The sequence below is a fragment of the Sceloporus undulatus genome, chromosome 5 (assembly GCF_019175285.1).
Source record: "Sceloporus undulatus isolate JIND9_A2432 ecotype Alabama chromosome 5, SceUnd_v1.1, whole genome shotgun sequence".
NCBI lineage: Eukaryota > Metazoa > Chordata > Lepidosauria > Squamata > Phrynosomatidae > Sceloporus > Sceloporus undulatus.
The window spans coordinates 144,565,855-144,586,327 of record NC_056526.1 but is presented as its reverse complement, the minus strand read 5'-3'; the positions used below and the strand labels follow the sequence as shown (position 1 = coordinate 144,586,327).

The following is a 20,473-nucleotide window of genomic DNA, read 5'->3' as shown; positions in this document are numbered from 1 at the left end:
AGATGAAAGCCAGGACACATGCAGCCAAGGAACATCCCAGTGTGGTCAAGATAGCCAAATGTGGAATTACACACAAGCTAGGAAAAGCTGCAGCACTTTGCTTTTGACTCAATCTACAGAGAAGGGATTCTGCCCCTACAGTGCCCTCTTCCCCCAACCAGGCTGAGTGAAAATTACTTTTGCATTTTGAACTCATTTTGTTGCAAATGAAGTAAAATGAGGATGAAGAAAGAAAATGGACACACAGAGAAAAACTGGGACGTTTTAAAAGGAGCTGAAAAAGGTGAATAACAGGTAGGGTTGCCATAAGTCAGGACCTCGAAACTGGGACAAATGTAAGACAAGTGTAGGACAAAATTTTCAAATGTAGGACAATTTTTTTTAAAATGGAGGACACACGAAAAAATGGCTGCTTTTTAAAAAAATGTTAACATAAATGCATGTTTCTAAGGCATGATCAAAATGAAGGACATTTGGGCATTATTCCTAGACAGATGGCACAAATGTACTTCCCTTTCTGGCCAAACCATCCCCCTCCCCATCCCAAAACACAGGACAGCACATTTGGGCATTGAACATGGTTTTACTTAACATGGTAATCTCTTGCATATTTCAGAGGCTTATTGCATAACCAAACTCGTTGGGTTTCACACTGAACATGGGTTCACATAGCTATGCATACTGAATATGTCAAGGTGGTTTAACAAGAAGTGATTTGCCCTCAGTTTCATGTGTCTCGCACCAACTATACTTCTCAGAAGTGTGTACTTGGTCAAGGGACTTTGGTTTTTCTTCACTGCGCATGAGTTTGTAAAAATCACCTCACAGGCTTGCTGATATCAATACCACCACCACCATCATCATCATCACCAGTATCATTGTTAAAGCAAACCTGTACAAATGGAATGGAAATCCTCCTCCTCCTCTTCTTCCTCCTTCATCCCACCTCCTTTTCTTCCTCCTCCTTCATCCTTCCTCCTCCTCCTCTTCTTCCTACTTCCTCCCTCCTCCTCTCCTTCCTCCTCCTTCATCCTTCCTCCTCCTCCGCCGCTGCCTTGGCACGCTCCCCCTCCGCGCACTCTAGTGGCAGAGGCAGGCAGCCACCTCCGCCTCCTCCGCCTTTCTAGCCCCGCGCACAAGCAGGGGCGAGTGTGCACTGCTGCCGGCCAGCCAGGGCCAAGACAAGCGCCCAGCCCGCGAGGCGGAGGCGGAAGAGGAGGTGGGTGGCTGCTGCCTGCCTGCTTCCGGTGCGCAGACGGGAGCGCGCAGGCAGGCCCCTCCTCCTCCTCTGCCTCCGCCTGCCTTGGCGCGCTCCCCGTCCGCGCACCGGAAGCAGGCAGGCAGCAGCCACCCACCTCCTCTTCTGCCTCCGCCTCGCGCGCTGGGCACTTGTCTTGGCCCTGGCTGGCCGGCGGCAGCGCACACTCGCCCCTGCTTGCGCGCGGGGCTAGAAAGGCAGAGGAGGAGGAGGCAGTAAATGGCCGGCCAGCTGCATGAGCAGCTGCGGCCATACAGGGCGCGCGCGGGGGCGGAGGAGGAGGAGGAGGAGGAGGAGGAGGAGGAGGAGGAGGTGGGTGGCTGCGAGCGGGGCAGTCCCCCCTCTTGCCTGGAAACCGGACCGGGACCTGGCCAGGACCCCCAAAAGCGGGATTGCCCCGCCTACAGGCAGGATATGGCATCCCTAATAACGGGATTAACTGTCCCTGCCAAATTGGGAGACTGTTGGCTGAAGACAAGATCTCTACCAAAACTTTGGAGGGCAGCCATTGGAGTTTGTCACACAGGGGAAATCCAGTGCAAAAACAAGATTTAAAAGCTGGAAAAAACCCCCACAAAAGCAGGTTGATTTTCACACGTCATCATTAACGTTGTGTTAATCTGAATAGAAAGTAGTAAAAAATCACTTTTTACTTCTGGGATTTTCCAAAAGTAAAAAGGAATGGCTTTTGTCTACTTTCTGTCTACTTTCCATTCAAGTTAACATCACTTTAACAACGACATCGTGCGAAAATCAACCAGCTTTTGCGGGATTTTTTCAGATTTAAACCCCATTTCTGCAGGGACTTCCCTCATGTGATAAACTCCATAGAGACACCTTCTTTTTTTTAAAAGGCAACTTTGTGTAGTGAGAATGGCCTCTGCCACTAGCCAGATGGGCTTATAGTCCTTGCTAGCATAATGGCCAAACATCAGCCACTTAGTGACATAAAAAGGGTCCTCCTGGATAGTTTCATTTTAGTTTGATAGTTTAAGGCAGAGAAAAGAGATGCAGCTGGGTATGAAACGGGTGGATAAACTTTCCTGTTAGCAACCTGCTTGTACAGTCCTGATAGCTATTAGGACGGGAGATGGGTCACAGGGGCGCACATTGAATTCCTTTGTTCAATTCTGCACTGTATGAACCTTGGGAATCCATCTTCTATAGGTCTTGCCTGGGAATGTATTACCCTTGAAATCACAATAGAGCAGAAGCGATGTGTGTCAGTTTTCAATACCAAAGTCTTTTGAGAGGCCTGGAATTGCAGCCAGTTCCAGCTGAGGACACCTTGCAATACTGCTGCAACAGTGTAATATCACTTTAACTTTGATGTCTGACACCACTGATGTGAAGAAAGGATGAGTTTGATGGGGTTAAATATTCCAGTTGGCTTTCGGTGTAGAAGAAAACACATCAAGATTTTATAAATATTTTTTTAAAATTCGCCAATGTTAATTAAATAATTTCACATTGAGTATTTACAGTTATATTCACCTAAACGAGAAAGTTTAGAGTTATAACATTGGATTGGTTTTCTTTGATCTCCAGAGTCCTAGCCCTACACTCAAACCACTACATCATGCTGGCTCTTTCCACAAAGTATGCCGTTCAAATAAAATGTACCATCCAATGAGCCAAATATATGTTGTATACGCAAATCTTTCAAAACAGCACTCTCATGCTGGGATTCTTCCCTCAGCCCTAAGGACTGAGGGAGCCTGGCTCTGAAACATCCTGGGGTTGCAGAGGTGATGAATCCTGGCAGCAGGAGAGTGGCTGTTTGATGAGAGATCTGTACTCCTTGTTGCTCTCCTCATTTATACTTTGTTATCGGAGGTGTGGAAGAAATTAAGCACTAGCCCTTGTTATTTCCCCCAGTTCTGTCTCCTTCTGAGCTCTGCCCCACCTAATACTTTAAAATTGGCCTCTCTTTGCTGATGGATTTATATTGGAACAGAAAAGTGGTGCTTGTGTGCTATGTGGTTTATTTTTTATTTACTTATGGTATTTATGATACCCCTCTCTTCAGCCCTAAAGGCTCTCAGAGCGACTTACAGATTCAGACGGTTCCCTACCCTCAGGCTTACAATCTAAAAGACATGGACTTGAGATGTTGGTCATGTCATTGCTCTTAGCAGCAGCTTCCTTTCCATTGCATTGAGCCATGGCAGTTAAAGTGGTGTTAAGCTAGATAATTTGTGCAGTGTGAATGCTCCTGTAGACTGAGCTGAGTATCACACACACTACGCTGTTACAGTGCTATTGTTCTACTTTAACTACTATGGCTGCCTCTTGTTGCATTCTGGGATTTGCAGTTTAAGGAGGGGCATTTAGAATTCTCAGTCAGAGAGCTCTTAGGCTTCACTGAACTACAAAACCCAGAATGCAACAGGGGGCAGCCAGAGTAGTAAAAGTGGAACAGCAGCATTATAAGAGCAATAATCTACATAGGAGATTACTGCACTACACTCTTATAGTGCTTCTATTCCACTTGAACTGATGCATTGGATTTGCAGTTTAAGGAGGAGGGCATTAAGAAGTCTTCTCAGCCAGAGAGCTCTTAGGTGTCACTGAACCACAAACCCCAGAATGCAACAGAAGATATTAGACTATGTTGATTACCACTCTTATAGTACTTTTATTCCACTTTTACTGTTGCATTCGGCCTAAGAGCTCTCTGGCTGAGAATTCTAAATGCCCTTTCTTAAACTACAAATTCCAGAATGCAACAGGAGGAGGAGGCAGCCAGACCACTTAAAAGTGGAATAGCAGCTCTATGAGAGTGTAGTGCAGTAATCTCCTATCCAGATAAATGCTTCTGTGGAGCTGCTTTCCCACTTTTCCTGCTTCGACTGCCTCCTGTTGCATTCTGGGGTTTGCAGTTCATTGAGGCCTAAGAGCTCTCTGGCTGAGCATTCTAAACGCCCCCTTCCTTAAACTACAAATCCCAGAATGCAACTGGAGGAGGAGGAGGCAGCCAGAGCCCTTAAAGAGGAATGTAGTGTTGTAATTTCTATTAGTCTGTACTCCCTATTAGTAGAGGTGGGCAGGAAGGAAGGAAGGAAGGCCGAGGCGGGAAGACCCGGATGTTGTTACTATGGTAACAACTACGTGGAAGTGACATACTGTACACTCGGCCTGGCGTTGCCGTCCCTCCCTCCCTCCGTCAAGATACGGCGCCAGGACCATAGAGTGTCAACCCGACGCTCTACTTCCGGCCAGACATTTCCGGTTGGTGCTGGAACTGGAGGGGAGAAAGTTTGGAGTGAACATAGAGTGTCAACCCGACGCTCTACTTCCGGCCATGCACTTCCGGTTGGTGCCGGAGCTGGCGGGGAAAAGTGGGGAAAGTGTGAAGTGACCATAGAGTGTCAACCCGACGCTCTACTTCCGGCCAGGTAGTTCCGGTTTGTGCTGGGGCTGGAGGGAGGGAAAGTGGGGGAAGTGTGAAGAAGGAGAAAGAGGAGGAGGCGAAGAAGAGGAGCGGCGGCGGTGGCCCTTTTCTCCCTCCGAGGCTGGTGTTGGAGCAGCTGCAGGTAGAGGAGCTGAGGCGGCGGGAGGGCGAGAAAGGGCTGAGGGAGTGTGCCTCCTTACCTGTCCCTCAGGTGAGGCACCTGCTTCCTCTTACTCTCCTCCCTGGGCTATGACTCTGGGTTCGAATCCTGCGCTGCCTGTACAAACTGCACCCATAAACCTGCCTTACGCTGTTCCAGCGCAGACTGCTCCCCTGTTTTCCAAGCCATAGCATCTTAGAACTGGAAGGAGCCACGAGGGCCAGCTAAGGCAAGCCTAAACTTAAGCTTAAACCTAACACACACACAGAGTTCTCGCTTCTGTTTAGTATCAGGTGCTTGGCTTTGGTTAACTGACCCTCTCCTGCTGCCTAGTTGTTGTTGTTGTTGTTGTTGTTGTGTGCCTTCTTCAAGTCGTTTTTGACTTTATGTAATTTTTATCCCTTCTTTCTCCCCAAGTTGGGACCCAGAGCAGCTCTCGATAAATAATAATAATTAGTAATAAATTTCAATAATAATATATTAACATTATATATTTAATAATAATAATAATAATATTTTATTTATATACTGCCTTTCCAATCAAGATTCCATAAACAAATATGTAAATACATAAACAATTTACATAAATAAATATATAAAATACATAAAGCAAATAATAATAATAATACATTTATAATAAATATAAATGGCAACACTAAGGCATTTGTCTATCATAGTTTGTTTGTGGTTTGTTTGTTTGTTTTTGATAACTTTCTTCAGGCCATCCTCTGAGGCTGAGAGAGTGTGACTTGCCCAAAGTCACCCAGTGGGTTTCCATGGCCAAGCTGGGATTGCAGTTTCCATGGCCAAGCTGGGATTGCAACCTTGGTCTCCCAGTGTCCTAGTCCTGTCTTCTTCTTCTCCATGGCTAAAGAAGCAAGTCACAGACCTGCCAGGATGGAGAGAATGCTGTGCATGGCTTTCTCATTAATGTTTACTACAGGTCACACTAGCTTTCAGTATGGGGCAGAATTTGGGTGGGGCCAGCCTTGGCTGAGTCACTCTCTCTCAGCCTCAAATGAAGGACAGGCCTCTCTCCTGCCCTTTTCTCAGAGCAAGAGAGGTAAGCCACGGATCTGCAAGGATGGAGAAAATTATGTCTGTGGCTTTCCTTTCCTTTCTTTTTAATGTTTTAAGATACAGGCCAGTCTGGAGCAGAATTTGGGTGGGGCCAGCCTTGGTCAAGGCACACTCTCTCAGCCTCAATGGGAGGCAAAGGCAAACCCTCCTCTGAAGAAACTTGCCAAGAAAACCCCAGGATAGGTTCGCCTTAGGTTTCAGCATAAGTCGGAAATTCCTTGAAGACACACAATACAAACACAGGAATGGCAGGCTGGTTGGACCTCTGGCCTATATTCTGCTTCAGCCTCTGAAGCTGGAGCGAGGGATAAAGGATGGACCTCAATGGCATCAGTAGGGTTATTCATTTACAGTATTTATACCCTTCTCTTCAGCCCTAAAGGCTCTCGGAACGGCTTACAGATGTGGTAACTCATGGTGTCGCCCTCACCATGGCTCTCCTCCCATACTAGGCCCGTACAGGATCCTTAGTAATGTTATTTTGCACTAATTTACTCATAAATCGTAGTTCCCGTATATTACTGAAACTAATCGTAACAGTTGCGACATAAACAACCAGCAAAATTAAAATGATCTTTAAATTACAATATTATATGCACAGAATAAAATGTGTGTACGTATACATAGTTTCATGTGGTTGAAATGGAAATACAAATATGGAAAATATAAATCCTGGAATGAGAATAAACAATAAATAAAATTTGGTAAAATGTGATTTTTTAAAGAGAATTTTAATTTTTAAATTTTTTATAAAAAAACTAAAAATTAAATTTTGAAATATTAATATATTTTTTAAAAAAACCTGGGTCCTCTTGCCTCCCGCTGTCCCTCACCTCACTCACAGCATCTCTTCAGCATTTTAAAGAGATACGTTGAATACCACAGCCTGTTTCTACCAAAACACAGATGCTTGAGGAGCAGTGGTGTAGCCCTCCCTTAAGGTGTCTCCTGGTGCAATCCACACCTTCTGCACCCCTCTAGTGATGACACTGGAGGACCTCAGCCCCATATGAAAAGGCGGTGGCATAGTCCTCTCCCCTCCCCTTTCCCCAGCTTTGGTTTTCCTGACAGGCCAGAGCTCAACAGGTGGTGCTTCTCCTCCCAGCATGATGGTGCAAAGAAAGGAAGTGGAAGACTTGTTCCATCTCAAAGCACCTGCCATGCAGCAGCTATAAAGACCGCTGGGAAACTTGCCAGGAAGAAAAGAGACAACCCTGGGGCACACCTGCTTTATAACTTGTCATGAGGCAGGTGGGGCAATAGATGGCTGTATGTGTCAAATGGGGAGTAGCAGGAAGTGCTGTGCCCAGCAGAAGAATATAACTTTTCATGTTGAAATTCAAAGATACAGTCATGTTAGTCTATAGAATCAGTATGTAGAGGGATCTTGTAGACTTTTGAGACTAACTGGAAGAAAGAAGTTGGCAGCATGAGCTTTCATAGACTATGAATTTGAATTGACATTTTCACACGCCAGCAGCATATATGTCTGTCACTGGTTTTCCCCTCCACCAAATGTATCTGAGGAAGTAGACTGAAGTCTGCGAAAACTCATGCTGCCAACGTCGTTCTTTCTGTTAGTCTCAAAGGTGCTATAAGATCTCTCAGCATACTGACTATATCTTTGAATCCAGGCCCTTACATTGATAATAACTTCTCAGAACCATTGATAACAATGGAGGCTATTGCACTACTCTCTTAAAGCACTGCTATTCCACTTTAACTGCTGTGATTGCCTCCTGTTGCATTTTGGGTTTTGTAGTTCAGTGAGGCCTAAGAGCTCTAAATGTCCCTTCTTTAAACTGAAAATCCTAGAATGCAACAGGAACCAACCAGAGCAGTTAAAGTGGAACAGCAATACTTTAAAAGTGTAGTGCGATAATCTCTTCCGATGCATTTGGTGGAGTGGAGTAGAAAGCCAGGGACAGACCATGCCATTAGTGTCATATATAAATCTGTCCCTGCCTTTCTGCTCCACCAAATGCATCTGAGGCAGTAGGCTCAAGCCTACAAAAGCTCATGCTGCCAATGTCTTTCTTTCAGTTAGTCTCAAAAATGTTACAAGATCTCTTTTCATGTTAAAGTTTGTTGTTGCTATATGCCATCAAGTCATTTCTGACTTATGACGACCCTATCATGGGGTTTTCTTGGCATGATTTGTTCAGAGGGGGGTGGCCATTGCCATCCCCTGAGACTGAGACTGTGACTTACCCAGGGTCACCCAGTGGGTTTCTTGGCCAAGCTGGGAATCACATTCTAATCTCCAGAGTTGTAGTCCACTACGCCATGCTGGCTCCCTCTCCTTAAAGTACTTCCTTTGTTTTCTCTCTTTCTGTTATCCTTTGATTGTTTCTTTAATTTGCTTGTTGCTCAGACAGTTGAGTTAGATTTTTCAGATGGGAAACTGAGGATGTGTGTGTTATATTCAGAGACATTGATGTGTTAGTCTGAAAAATCAGTATGCAAAGGGGCATTCTAGCACCTTTGAGATTAAATGATAGAAAGAAGCTGGTAGTATGAGCTGTAATAGATTTGAGCCTACTTGCATCTGAGGAAATAGGCTTGTCTATGAAAGCTCATGCTACCAGTTTCTTTCATTCAGTCTCAAAGGTACTACTTTGCAGTACCCTTTGCATACTGATTTCCTATAGAGATATCGTTCTCCTTTTCTTCCAGCTTTTCAGGCTCCATGACCACCAGCCATTACCTGTGTGAGTTATAGGTGCAGGACAGACCGCTCGCAAAAAGTGGCTTGCCGGCGGCCTAATTTCCTCCAAAGGGAAGCCGCAGCCGCCAAACCGTGCAGCTTCCCTCCAGAGGAAAAAGAACTTGGAAAAACTGGGTTCTTTATGCACCACAGGGCTGACGTAACGAGTGCGCCACTGACACACTCGTTATGTAAGTGCTGCGTGGCAATGTGTAGATGCCACATGACACTTACGTAACAATGGCAGTGCCTGTGTACATGGGACTCACCATTGTTACAGCACCATGCTGTGCTAGGGTTAGGGACCATGCAGTTGCTGTGCGGTCCCTAACTCTAAAACTGGTGTCAGCACGGCACATTTGAGCGGTCTGTACCGTGCCATAGATAGATTTTTAAAGTTTGTAATGTTTCTGATGTACAACAGTAGCTCTTGTCATTCATTGCCAGATACTACTTGCAGTTCAGCATTGTTTGGAATTTAGACTTAAATACAGTGCTCCCTTGGTTTGCTGGGCTTTGATTCCAGGACCCATGGATACCAAAATTGCTCAGGTCCCATTGAATACAGTGACATAGTAAAATGGTTTCCCTTACATAAAATGGCAAACTCAGGTTTGCATTTTGGATTTTTAAAATATTTTCAAGCTGTGGATGGTTGAATCTATGGATAAAAAACCCATGGATATAGAGAAGGTTAACTAGGGCGCGTTACAGGCCGCCTAAACGGCAGTCTGCCAGTGCTGCTGGTTGCTCCGCGCGGAGCAAAAAAGAAGCCCCAAAATGGCGCTTCTTCCCGCGGTGTGGTTATGACGCCGTGAGGCGCCAATGGCGCACTCGCGACATCATAAGCACCGCGCAACGTGCAGACGCTATGTGTCCGGAACGTAATAATGGCGGCGCCTGTGTGTGTATAGGGCGCTGCCATTATTACGCCCCCGTCACGTGCTAGGAGTGAGGCCGGTGTGGATGCTAGGTCCCCGGCCAACCCCTAGCATGTGATGGGGGTGCCTCAAGAGCCCGTCTGCAACGGGCCAGTGAAACAGTTTGTAAACATCAGTAGAATGCTATGCCCTCTCTTCACTCAGAAGGTGAAACTGATAACCAGAATAGATTACATGGAGTGTGTGTGTGTGTGTTGATTGTCCTGTGTGTCATGAGAAATATGCTTTGTACTAATGATACAAAAGAGTGGCTGTCACATTGATGTGGAATGCACTTTCGTCACTTCTCATGCTTTTTAGACTATCATCTTTCACTAGCTTGAATACTAAGTTTGTTCTGTCTGTATGGTGCTGGGACGATGTGGCTTTCTGCTTTCCTACATTGTTAGAATTTTGATGCTAGGGATTGCACTATGTAACATGTACACGCAAAGCAGGTTTACAGCCAAAACTCTAAAAATGAAGCAATATTGTGTAAGTTTTTAAATCAGCATCATCATTATTATATTTTGTCATTATTATTACAATTATATCATTGGTGTTTGTGTAATACTATTATAATGCCACCTACTTGTAACCCAACTTTCTTCAGACCTTCAAGTGACTGCAAAATCATTTTATCTGACAGTAGTCTTTAGAAAATGGTTTACATGTGAGAGAGACCTATCCCTGCCTGTTAATAACCAACCAAAGCAGAAAATGTTAAGTTGTGTAAAGCTTACATTTTGTAATGTTGGAGCAAGTGCTTATGATCTGCAAATTCATATTAGTTCCTTTCTGTTGCAACAGGTATTGTGCAGTCCTCCACGTTGTTGGACTGAACCTCCCAGGCTTCCTCACAATTGACTATACTGCCTATGCCCTATGTCATCTGGGAGTTATAATTGTATAATTTCTGATGGGCTGGATTTTCTCCATCCCTGCTCTGTTGCATATCAGCTAGAAGTCACATGAAATAGTCATAGGTTCTAGACTGACAGAAATGATCTGTAACTGTTGTGCAAAATTTCCTGATGCTGACTAGTGATGAGCTGTCTATTTTATAATGCAGCCAAATAATTTTAAGAATTTGTACACATTGATGTAACTACTGTACACTGCCCCGCCCCCCTCAGAGGGTAGTAGAGTTTTCCATCTTGAGGCTTATTTTACATGTTCCACTTAAATGCTACCTTGCTAAATAATGATTGCTTGAGGATAGATTTAGTGTAGAACTACTGAATGTGTTCATATATGAGAAAAAGCTCTGATGATCCTTGTGGTCCTTTCTCCATACACTGTATTTTGAAACTTCTTACTTTCACCCAATTATAATTTGCCATCTTATAAACCAATTACAAATCGTGGAGTAGAAGCGAGGTAAATATGGACAGTGAGGGAGCTGCTGCAGTCACCTGCAACAGTTGTGGTATGTTTGTATTTTTGCCTGTGGATATGGATAACCTCACCTGCACCAAGTGCAAGGTGGTATCCTTATTGAAAGAGAAGGTCCAGCAGCTAGAGGCCCAGGTAAGTACACTTCAGCATATCAGGGAGCGAAAGGTTTTCCTGGACAGAATGGAATGGATGGTCCTGGATGGGACACACAAAGGAAGTTTCTGGAGAGGAGGTCAGTTCACATACATAGGAAGTAGACAGTTGGAGGAACATGGCAAGTAGAAGTAGGGAAACCAGGGATTGTTCTGGGAGCTTGCAGCTACATAATTGATTTGAAGTTCTTTACCTTATCAGGGATGATGAGGAAGAGCAGCAGGGCCAGTTATTAGGGGAAACGCAGGGGACCTTGGGAGTATTACTACAGGGAACAGCTGCTGCTAAGCCTTGGAGAGGCATGTGGTGGTGGTGGGGCACTCCTTACTGAGGAGTACGAGATTAGTGGTTTGTGAGCCTGACAAGATGATTACGTGGAGATGATGGCAAAATGCTAACGGGACAGAGAAAAGACAGAAATACTCAACACCTTCTTTGCCTCAGTATTCTTACAAAAGGAAAAGGGTGTTCAACCTGAGGAACATGGAGCAGATGATGTAGTAGGGGAAATACATCACAGAATAAGTAAAGAGGTAGTACAGGAATACCTGGTCAATCTAAAGGGTGAAGCAGACTGGCACAATAGGTTGGCTTCAGGGTGGCATGGGGATGTGGTGTTCAGACAATACATGCCCTAAAGCTGCCCCCAAGCCAGCATCATGCCGCCCACCCACCCACATAGCAGGCAGCATTGTAGTGCTCTGGCAGCATGGCGTTTATACACTGCATTGAAGGAGTGCTGAAAGGCCACTGCCACGGTGGAAAAACTAGTTTTTTTCCGGCTCAAAGAGGAGCAACTTTCTGTCACTTCTCTTTGAGCCAGCAAATAGCTGGATTTGGGGCTGTGGCATGCGGTTGCTGCAGCCCCAATCCGACATTCAAAGGGGCTGCATCAAGCTGCCCCTTCAGGGATGTCTGTTTTGGCCCCTAATGAATTTAAGTCTCCAGGACCAGATGAACAACATAGAAGGATGTTAAAAGAACTGGCAGAAGTAATCTTGGAACCACTGGCAATAATCTTTAAGAACTCCTGGAGAACAGGAGAAGTACCACCAGCCTGGAGGAGAGCAAATGTTGTCCCCATCTTCAAAAAGGGAAAAAAGAGGAACCAAACAAGTATTGCCCAGTTAGCCTGACATCAATACCAGGAAAGATTTTAGAGCAGCTCATTAAACAGAGTCTGCAAACATTTTGAAGGGAATGCTATAATCACCAAAAAGTCAACATGGTTTCTGAGAAACAAGTCATGCCAGACTAATGTAACCTCTTTTTTGATAAAAATTTCCAGCTTGGTACGTGAAGAAAGTTCTGTGGTTATAGCATATCTTGATTTCAGTAAGGTCTTTGAGAAGGTCCTTTATGATTTTTTTGTAAACAAGCTAGTAAAATGTGTGCTAGACAGTGCAACTGTTAGATGAATCAGTAATTGGTTGACCAGCTGAACTCAAAGGGTGCTCAGCAATAGTTCCTCTTCATTCTGGAGAGAAGTGACCAGTGGGGTGCCACAGAGTTATGTCCTGGGCCCAATGTTATTCAACATCTTTATCGATGACTTGAATGAAAGATTAGAGGGCATGCTTATCAAATTTGCAGATGACACCAAATTAGGAGGAGTAGCTAATACCCCAGAGGAGAGGATCAAAATTCAAAATGACCTTAAGAGATTAGAAAGCTGGGCCAAAACTAACAAAATGAACTTCAGGGAGAAATGTAAGGAACTGCACTTAGGCAGAAAAAATAAAATGCATAGATTTAGAATGGGGGACACCTGGCTTAACAAGCTACATGGGATCTAGAAGTCCTAGTAGATGAGAAAGTGAACATGAGTCAACAGTGTGATGCGGCAGCTAAAAAAGCCAATGCGATTTTAAGCAGCATCAATAGAGGTATAGTCTCTAGATCAAGAGAACTAACAGTGCCACTCTATTCTGCTTTGGTCAGGTTTCACCTAGAATACTGTGTCCAGTTCTGGGCACCACAATTCAAAAAGGATGTCAACAAGCTGGAGTGTGTTCAGAGGAGGGCAATCAAAATTGTGAAGGATGTGGAAACCATGCCCTATGAAGAGAGACTTAGAGAGCTGGGTATGTTTAGCCTGGGGAAGAGAAGGTTAAGAGGTGATGTGATAGCCCTGCTTAAATATTTGAAGAGGTGTTATATTGAGGTTGGAACAAGCTTGTTTTCTGCTGCTCCAGAGAATAGTACCTGGAGTAATGGATTCAAACTACAGGAAAAGAGATTCCACCTTAAAAAACCATGACAGTAGAGCTGTTCGACAGTGGAACACACTGCCATGGAGAGTGGTTGAGTCTCCTTTTTTGGAGGTTTTTAAACAGAGGCTGGATAGTCATTTGTCGGGGTGCTTTGATTGTCAGTTCCTGCGTGGCAGGGGGCTTGACTGGAAGGCCCTTTCGGTCTCTTCCAACTCTATGATCCTGTGATCCATTTTGTGAACAGAAGCTACTGGGATCTAGCAGAGGCTTCCCCTGAGGAAAGCAATGGAGATGATATTTGCAGCTTCCTCTCCCTCTCAGCTGTCTCTCATTCTGCTGTGTTCCCTCAAATCTCCAGAGTAGCTTTTTAGTGGATGCAAGGTAAGAGAAAGTTGAGAGAGATCTCTCCTTCCAGTGTGAATAGAACTTACTAAAACACAATCTAGGTCCAACTCATAGTTTGCCCTTTTGGGTTGCATGACAAATCATTTTGCTGTAAACAGTTAGTAGAAGTCTCTGATAGCTGCACATGAGGTATCAAGTGAGAAGAAAAATAGAAAGGAATGCATGAAACATAATGGTGGTTATAATTTGGCAGTGAAGCTGAACATTGGCTCTGACACTGTAACACATGATCTCTGTACTTTCAGTATTTATATTTGTTTCTTAAGATATTAGAAATAGTGTAAAGTGGAAGTAATGGGGCATACATCCTGCCTTATACAGAACAAGATGGACTGGCAGATAAGAAGATTCTCACGTTTCATAGCCCTGCATAGTAGCCACCTTTAAATCTCTATCCCACCTATAACAAGGTGGAAGTAAAAATTTATGGTAAAAATAAGAACTGTGATCTTTGTCAACTGATGACTTGGTTGCTAGGTGAGATATATAGGTGGAATAGAGATTTAGAGGTGGCTGCTTCCACCTTGTTATAGGTGGGATAGAGATTTAAAGGTGGCTACTTGAGTGGGCACAATATGGTTAAAACTGTGTCAGAAAATACCTTACTTTACTTACATGTGCATTCAGTTGAGAATACTGATGCTACATTACACCATAAGATGTAGCCTGACATCAATTTCAGATGAATTGCTTCTATACAATTCTTGTATAATGGAGAAAAAACTGGTTTTCCTTGCTGGCTGCCAGCTTAAATTTCTGTTTCCCACTAGTGACTATATTTGTGGAACCTTGATCTTGGTAAGTCAGAGATGCATAGAATCACGGAAAACCACAATCAATGTGAAATGTGCAATTTGCAATGTAAGGTTGCTTAACTTCCTGACTTCTAGGAGGAACAAAGTGTGCTAGTAGTTACTACATTTTTGGAAAATGCTTGCCATTTCTATGCAACTAAAGATATTTGAATCTGTGGATAAAAACTCAGTGGATAAGGAAGGCCAACTGTAACTGTATATGAATAAAATAAGGACATAACATCAAGTTACAACATTTTATTTAAACAAATTCATTATTGAATTCAAAGCATGTGTAAATTTTACACATAAATAAAGTTTGGGAAAAGAAGGAGTAGGAGGGATCAAAGCCTGCAAGTCTTGTGCCCCTCCTGGGAGTCTTGCCCCACCATTTGAGAACCACAGGTCTAATTCTTTCAAGATCCCAATGAAAAAACTCCTCCTCCCTCGGTTAATCATAGGATGGAAACTTCCATGGACAGGTTGGAGGAATTTTTATTAAGATCATGGGGAAATTTCATGCAATTAACATGATGTGTCTGACCCAGCTTCATACCCAGATAAAATATTTATTAGACCCAGCTAAACATTGCTGAATACTGTAGTGAACAAACTCCTCTGGGTTTTCCAGAGCTTCTCATCAGGCTAGATGCCACGGTAACTATTTTGGGTGGCTAATAGCCACAACATTAAGCCAGCTCTTGTCTGTCCACTTTACCCTTGGGTTTGTGTATCATCCAGGTTGATGAAGTGCTGTGGAGAATCCAGAACTCTTCATACCACTCTGACCTTTGGATTAGTTGAGGTATTTTTGATTTTTTTTAAACTAGCTATAGTTTTTTTTCCCCTTATGAAATAGTACATGCATCCTTTGCTTTTTTGCAACTGATCTTTTTTCTTCCTCTCTGAGGAAAACAGAAGTTTCTAGTAGTTGGAAACCATGCCTATTAGGAGCTTTCTAGGGATCTTGGTAGGAGGTGGCATGATAGCCATGTTTAAAATTTTGAAAGACTGTCATATTGAAGATGGAACAAGCTTTTTGTCTGCTACTCCAGAGACCAGTACATGGAGCAGTAGATTCAAATTACAGGAATAGAGATTCCACCTAAACATTAGGAAGAATTTCCTGGATGTAAGAGCTGTTCAAGAGTGGAATACGCTGCCTTGGAATGTGGTAGTGTCTCCTTATTTGGAGATTTTTAAACCAAGGCTGGATGGCCATCTATCGGGAGTGACTTGATTGTGTGTTCCTGTATGCCAGGGTGGCCCTTGTGGTCCCTTCCAGCTCCAATTTTAAAACATAATTCTGAAACTGTTCTTCAGGCATGTAGCTGTGAGGGCAGGAAAAATAACCTTACTATATAAGGATATGTGGGAATCTCAGCATGGCATGTAGTTAAGGATAGATCAGTCAAGATCAGAATCTGCATAATGGTGGGCGATAGACCTTGTGCTTACAAGTGAACAGAAATTTAAGTACACTTCCCTCTGGGAGCGATACTTCGTCCAAGGACATTTGCATTGATTGTTCTGCCATTCACAACTTGCCTTTTCATTCTCCTCTCCTGGAAGTTACTCCTTAATCCCAAATTCTGCCTTGGGACAGTTATAAATATGCCTGTTTAGGCATCAGCAATTTGGTCTCGCCTGAGGTCAGACATACACTGTGTTCGTATCTTGTTGACTCCTCAGTGTTGCTAGCCATGCCACAATCCCCAGACAGCTTGCAGAGCCACTTCTCTTTTGAACTGGGGCTGCCCAGCTATAATTGGTACAGTATTGCCCTCTACAACCCCTTAAGTCATTATCTGCTACCACCTTCCATTTAGTTATTTCTCAGATTTGTGTGTGTTTGTGTGAATGGTTATATGTTTGGGATCATAAATTACTTTTGGAACGTGCACTCTGGAGTTCTGTTTCTCAGAACTGATATACACATGCTTAATCACCACTTTGAGATGCCCAAGCCCTTTCGCGTGATTTAACTGAGGTGTAATAGAATTCCCTTATTGATTATTAATTGTGGGTGTCCTCTCGGAATGCTGACATTTTGGGTAACATTTTCTCATATAGAAATCAGTATGAGGTTAAGAACAGAGAGCCCTTAGCCACTATTAATCCACTGGGAAGGAATGATTGCAACTGACACGATTATTAATTTTTTTTATGTACCAAAGTTAATTCTTTTATAAGAGATTGAGCTTATGTAGCATTAGGACTGGCAGTGACTTCGCAAGAGTTCAACAAGTGTAAGCTGTATTCATTTTCTTTCCTAACGCAAGGCAACAAGATGTTGCTCAGTGTAATGTAATACATGTGATTCAGTTTCATCATGTCAGTTGTAAAGGATGTTATCTTGTGTAGATAACATGCACAGTGTGACAGAAATACTTTTTATTAGATCCAATATAATAATTTAGAATGTTTTATAAAATTTTGACATTAATGTTTCTGTTCCTCTACAAAATGCAGTTAAAAATTAAAAGCTTAAAATATTTTACTTGTGTAATCCTTAACTTTGTGTGCTGAAGGCATATGAAATCTAAGTGTTCAGACTTGGAGCTATCCTAGATCTCATATGTTCAAATGTAAATGCATTCTGAAAGCTTTGAACTGTTGTAATCTCTTTACCTTCCACATATTTCTACTTAAAGGAGGTGGTTGGACAAAAATACAGTGTGTCTGTTCCATACACGGGCACACTATACGTGGCTTCAAGCTTATGCTGATACTGCGCGACAATTAAATAAATGGTGTGTGTGCCTATGGTACATTCACCGCGTGCATGCATCCCATTGTTTGCATTAGGGTGTGAGCATACGTGGAAAGGATCCCCCATGTAAGGGAAGGGCCTACTGTATCTACTTATATGTAAGTATACAGTCCTCCCTCTGTTCTCGTGGCTTTGGAATCTGTGTTCATTGCTTATGTGCGAGGGACAAATGGAGGGGGGACTATTGGGGCGCGTGCCTGAGGCATGTGCACACTCTCTCCCACAGCTGCACATCTATATTTAAGCCAATGGGGCTTGAATATATGTGAAACTGTTTTTGCCCTGTGAAAACAGTGAGGTGACTCTATATACATTTGGAGAAATTTCAATTTAAGACCAATGGTTCTCTACTTTTTCTAGTGGTATAGAATAGTTGTTCAGTCTTCAGTCTCTTGTGAAAAAGAGAAATTAAGTTTTGAGGTGCTTATCCTAAAAGGTAGGGGCTAAATGCACAAAATGTATTATATAGAAGTGTGCTTTAGATTTGGATCCAGAACAGAAATGACCCATAATTTAGGCAGATTTGCAAGAAGTCCAAATTGAAACAAGGGTCTCAGAATGAATCAAAATCTGGGCATTTCTGAAGACTTGTTAACATGTTTTTTGTGGGTTTTTCAGGCTATGTGGCCATGTTCTAGAAAATTTTCTAGAACATGGCCACATAGCCCAAAAAACCCACAAAAAACCATGGATGCCGGCCATGAAAGCCTTCGACTTCACAGACAGTTTTGATTTGGGAAGATGCAGAGCTGAGCTATAGGCAGTGCATTTCCCATAACTGATTGCTTTCTCTCAAACTCAATATAAGGAGAATACTAGTGTGAGAGGAAAATGAAGGGATGTTGTTTTATTACATACTGTAATAATAGTAAATACTTTATCAAAGCTCTGCAGTCCCAATTCTATGGGAGAAGGTTATTGCTTTTGCTAGTTCTGTCTTACAGGGCAGGAGTGTTTGAAGTATGGTTGTCTTTTGACCTCTGTATAATCCACGGTTATTTTTTACCCAACTCTTGATGGGCTTTCTGTAATTCTGGTGTGGGTTTTGACTTTGCAAACTTTGGATTTTTTGCCACTTACATGCACATTGGGGAAAAGGGAGGGAGGAAGAAAACTGCTCCCATCCAGTTTGAACCATCCTTTCCACCAAAATTGGTACATCTAAAACCAGAACAACTACACTTCTGGAATCTGCAGGTTTCTTAAACAGGGTAATCTTTATTTTATTTTCATAACAGTAGAAGGATGAATATATCCCTTTTTTAAAAAAAACAAGCTTCAAACTGCCAAGATTTGTATTGCATAAACATCCTGTTCCTCTTCATTTAAGACGTGGAGGAAGACTTTATCCCTTCAGAAATAGCCATCATAATTGTGAATTTCACCTATTTCTGTTGAGAAAAGAAGTTCATGGCAGTTTAATTTATTTAAATACTGTATAGCCTCAAATCCTGAAACGTATTTGTCTGTTGTTCTGTGGGCATAATTCAGTCATAAGAGGGTACTAGGCATGCAAGTTTCATAAACAGATAAACAAAAAACAATTAATAACCATGTACTGATTTATAGTAATAGTATTTGGAGCAAAACCTTGGATTTCCAAACAAATTTAAATCCAAACCGATTTAGATGCAAAGTCAGATGTAAGACATCTGAATCAGGTTGAGCTAAATCAGTGTCCAGTCTGAATTTTGTTGGTCTGAACAGCACAGTTCTTGAATTGATGCAAATTCCTTTGAGTTTGAACAAGTTGTTTTAAAATGTTACAAGATATTTAGGTCAAATATTTTATCTGTTTTAATAGTATCTGTTTTGTAATGAATTCTAAACACATTTTACTAAGCTGTTTTTAAAATGTATTTATTTGCACTTAATTATACCCTTTACACACTGTTTTACTTTAATATGGTTTGTGCATATTTTCGAAGAAGGAGTGCTCACACTTTTGTGTTTAAGATGTTTATAACTGTTGTGGTGTTTTGTTTGGTTTTGTTGTTGTGTTGCTGTTTTGCCTTATTGTTTGTTAACTCTAATATAGGCTTGACTGACATTAAGGTATTGTTCAGATAATTTGAACTTGCAAGTTTAAATAAATGATCCCAAGTGTCATGAGGAAGTCGTAAAAGTTGCTAGAAACAAAGTTCACCATCCTTGTACTGTTTTGTTTATGTTACTGTACTGCTTTATGAAAAAAATGGTGCATTTTAGTTGATAGCGAAGTACTACAAAATTACACTAGAAACAGGGCCAACAATACAGAGTAAAGTACTTGAAATTAGATAGGACAATTGGGGATTGGTTAGAAGGTTACTGGAGAAAGAGAAAGAGAGCAGAAAGGAATATCATATATACTCAACTATAAGTCAAGAAATTTATGGCTTAAAAGTGACCCTAAAATCCTGGGTCAAGTTATATATGGGTCAATACACTAATACTACTTAGAAAAGATTTGAAACAAGCAAGCCTGATTCCCCTGGGGGACATCTCTCTCTCTCTCTCTCTCCTCTTTCTCAGTCCGATCAGCAAGGCTTCTCTTTCTATGGAAGAAACTCCCATTTAACACCACTTGCTTCCTTTCCCAGTCCCATCTGCAAGGCTTCTCTTTCCATGGAATAAACACTTCATTTAACACCACTTCCTTCCCTTCCTAATCCGATTTGCAAGCCCTCTCTTTTCATCAAATAAACACCCTTTTAACTCCACTTGCTTCCCTTCTCAATCTGATGTTAAAACCTCTCCTTCATCACATGGGAATGGGTGTTGGGTGGTCGGGAGAGGTCCAGAGAAGGAGAAGGAGGTGCAGAAGCCCCCTAAGTTATACCCTTGACTTATCCACAAGTCATATCAAAATCTATAATTTTGACCCTGAAACCTTCCCTTGACTTATACATGAAGTCAACTTGTACACAAGTATATACGGTAATGTCTTTTTCTCATCCTGAAACTTCTCTCTATAGCATAGAAAAGAGGGCTTTTTAAAACCTTACAGCAAACATTTCCTTGGCTTTAATCCTTCTAATGAATACCAGTTTTAGGATATTGTAAATACTCAAGAGCTCAAGTGGGCAGATTTCCCTTTTTCTTTCTCTGCCTCAATTGTTCTCTGCCATATAGTCAAAAGAGCACACCCCCTTGGAACAACTTTGAGATTTTCTGTTTCTTTTAATTTACTACCAAATAGTCTTCTATGTATCTAAGATGTTCTCCTGGATGTTACC

At 42.4% G+C, this 20,473-nt stretch overlaps 1 protein-coding gene across 9 annotated transcripts in view; it reads left to right on the top strand.

Moving 5' to 3' along the window:
* The first annotated feature begins 4,536 nt into the window (after positions 1–4,536).
* The window catches only part of ARFIP1 (ADP ribosylation factor interacting protein 1), a 63,768-nt gene continuing 47,831 nt past the window's right edge, over positions 4,537–20,473 (top strand). For 2 of the 9 annotated variants that reach the window (XM_042468246.1, XM_042468241.1), the window contains exon 1: positions 4,666–4,794. The gene's annotated coding sequence lies outside the window, so the exon portion shown is untranslated. Of the gene's footprint in view, positions 4,864–4,901; positions 5,042–20,473 lie in introns of those variants that run through there. The other 7 variants (XM_042468245.1, XM_042468242.1, XM_042468247.1 and 4 more) reach the window with 7 other exon arrangements.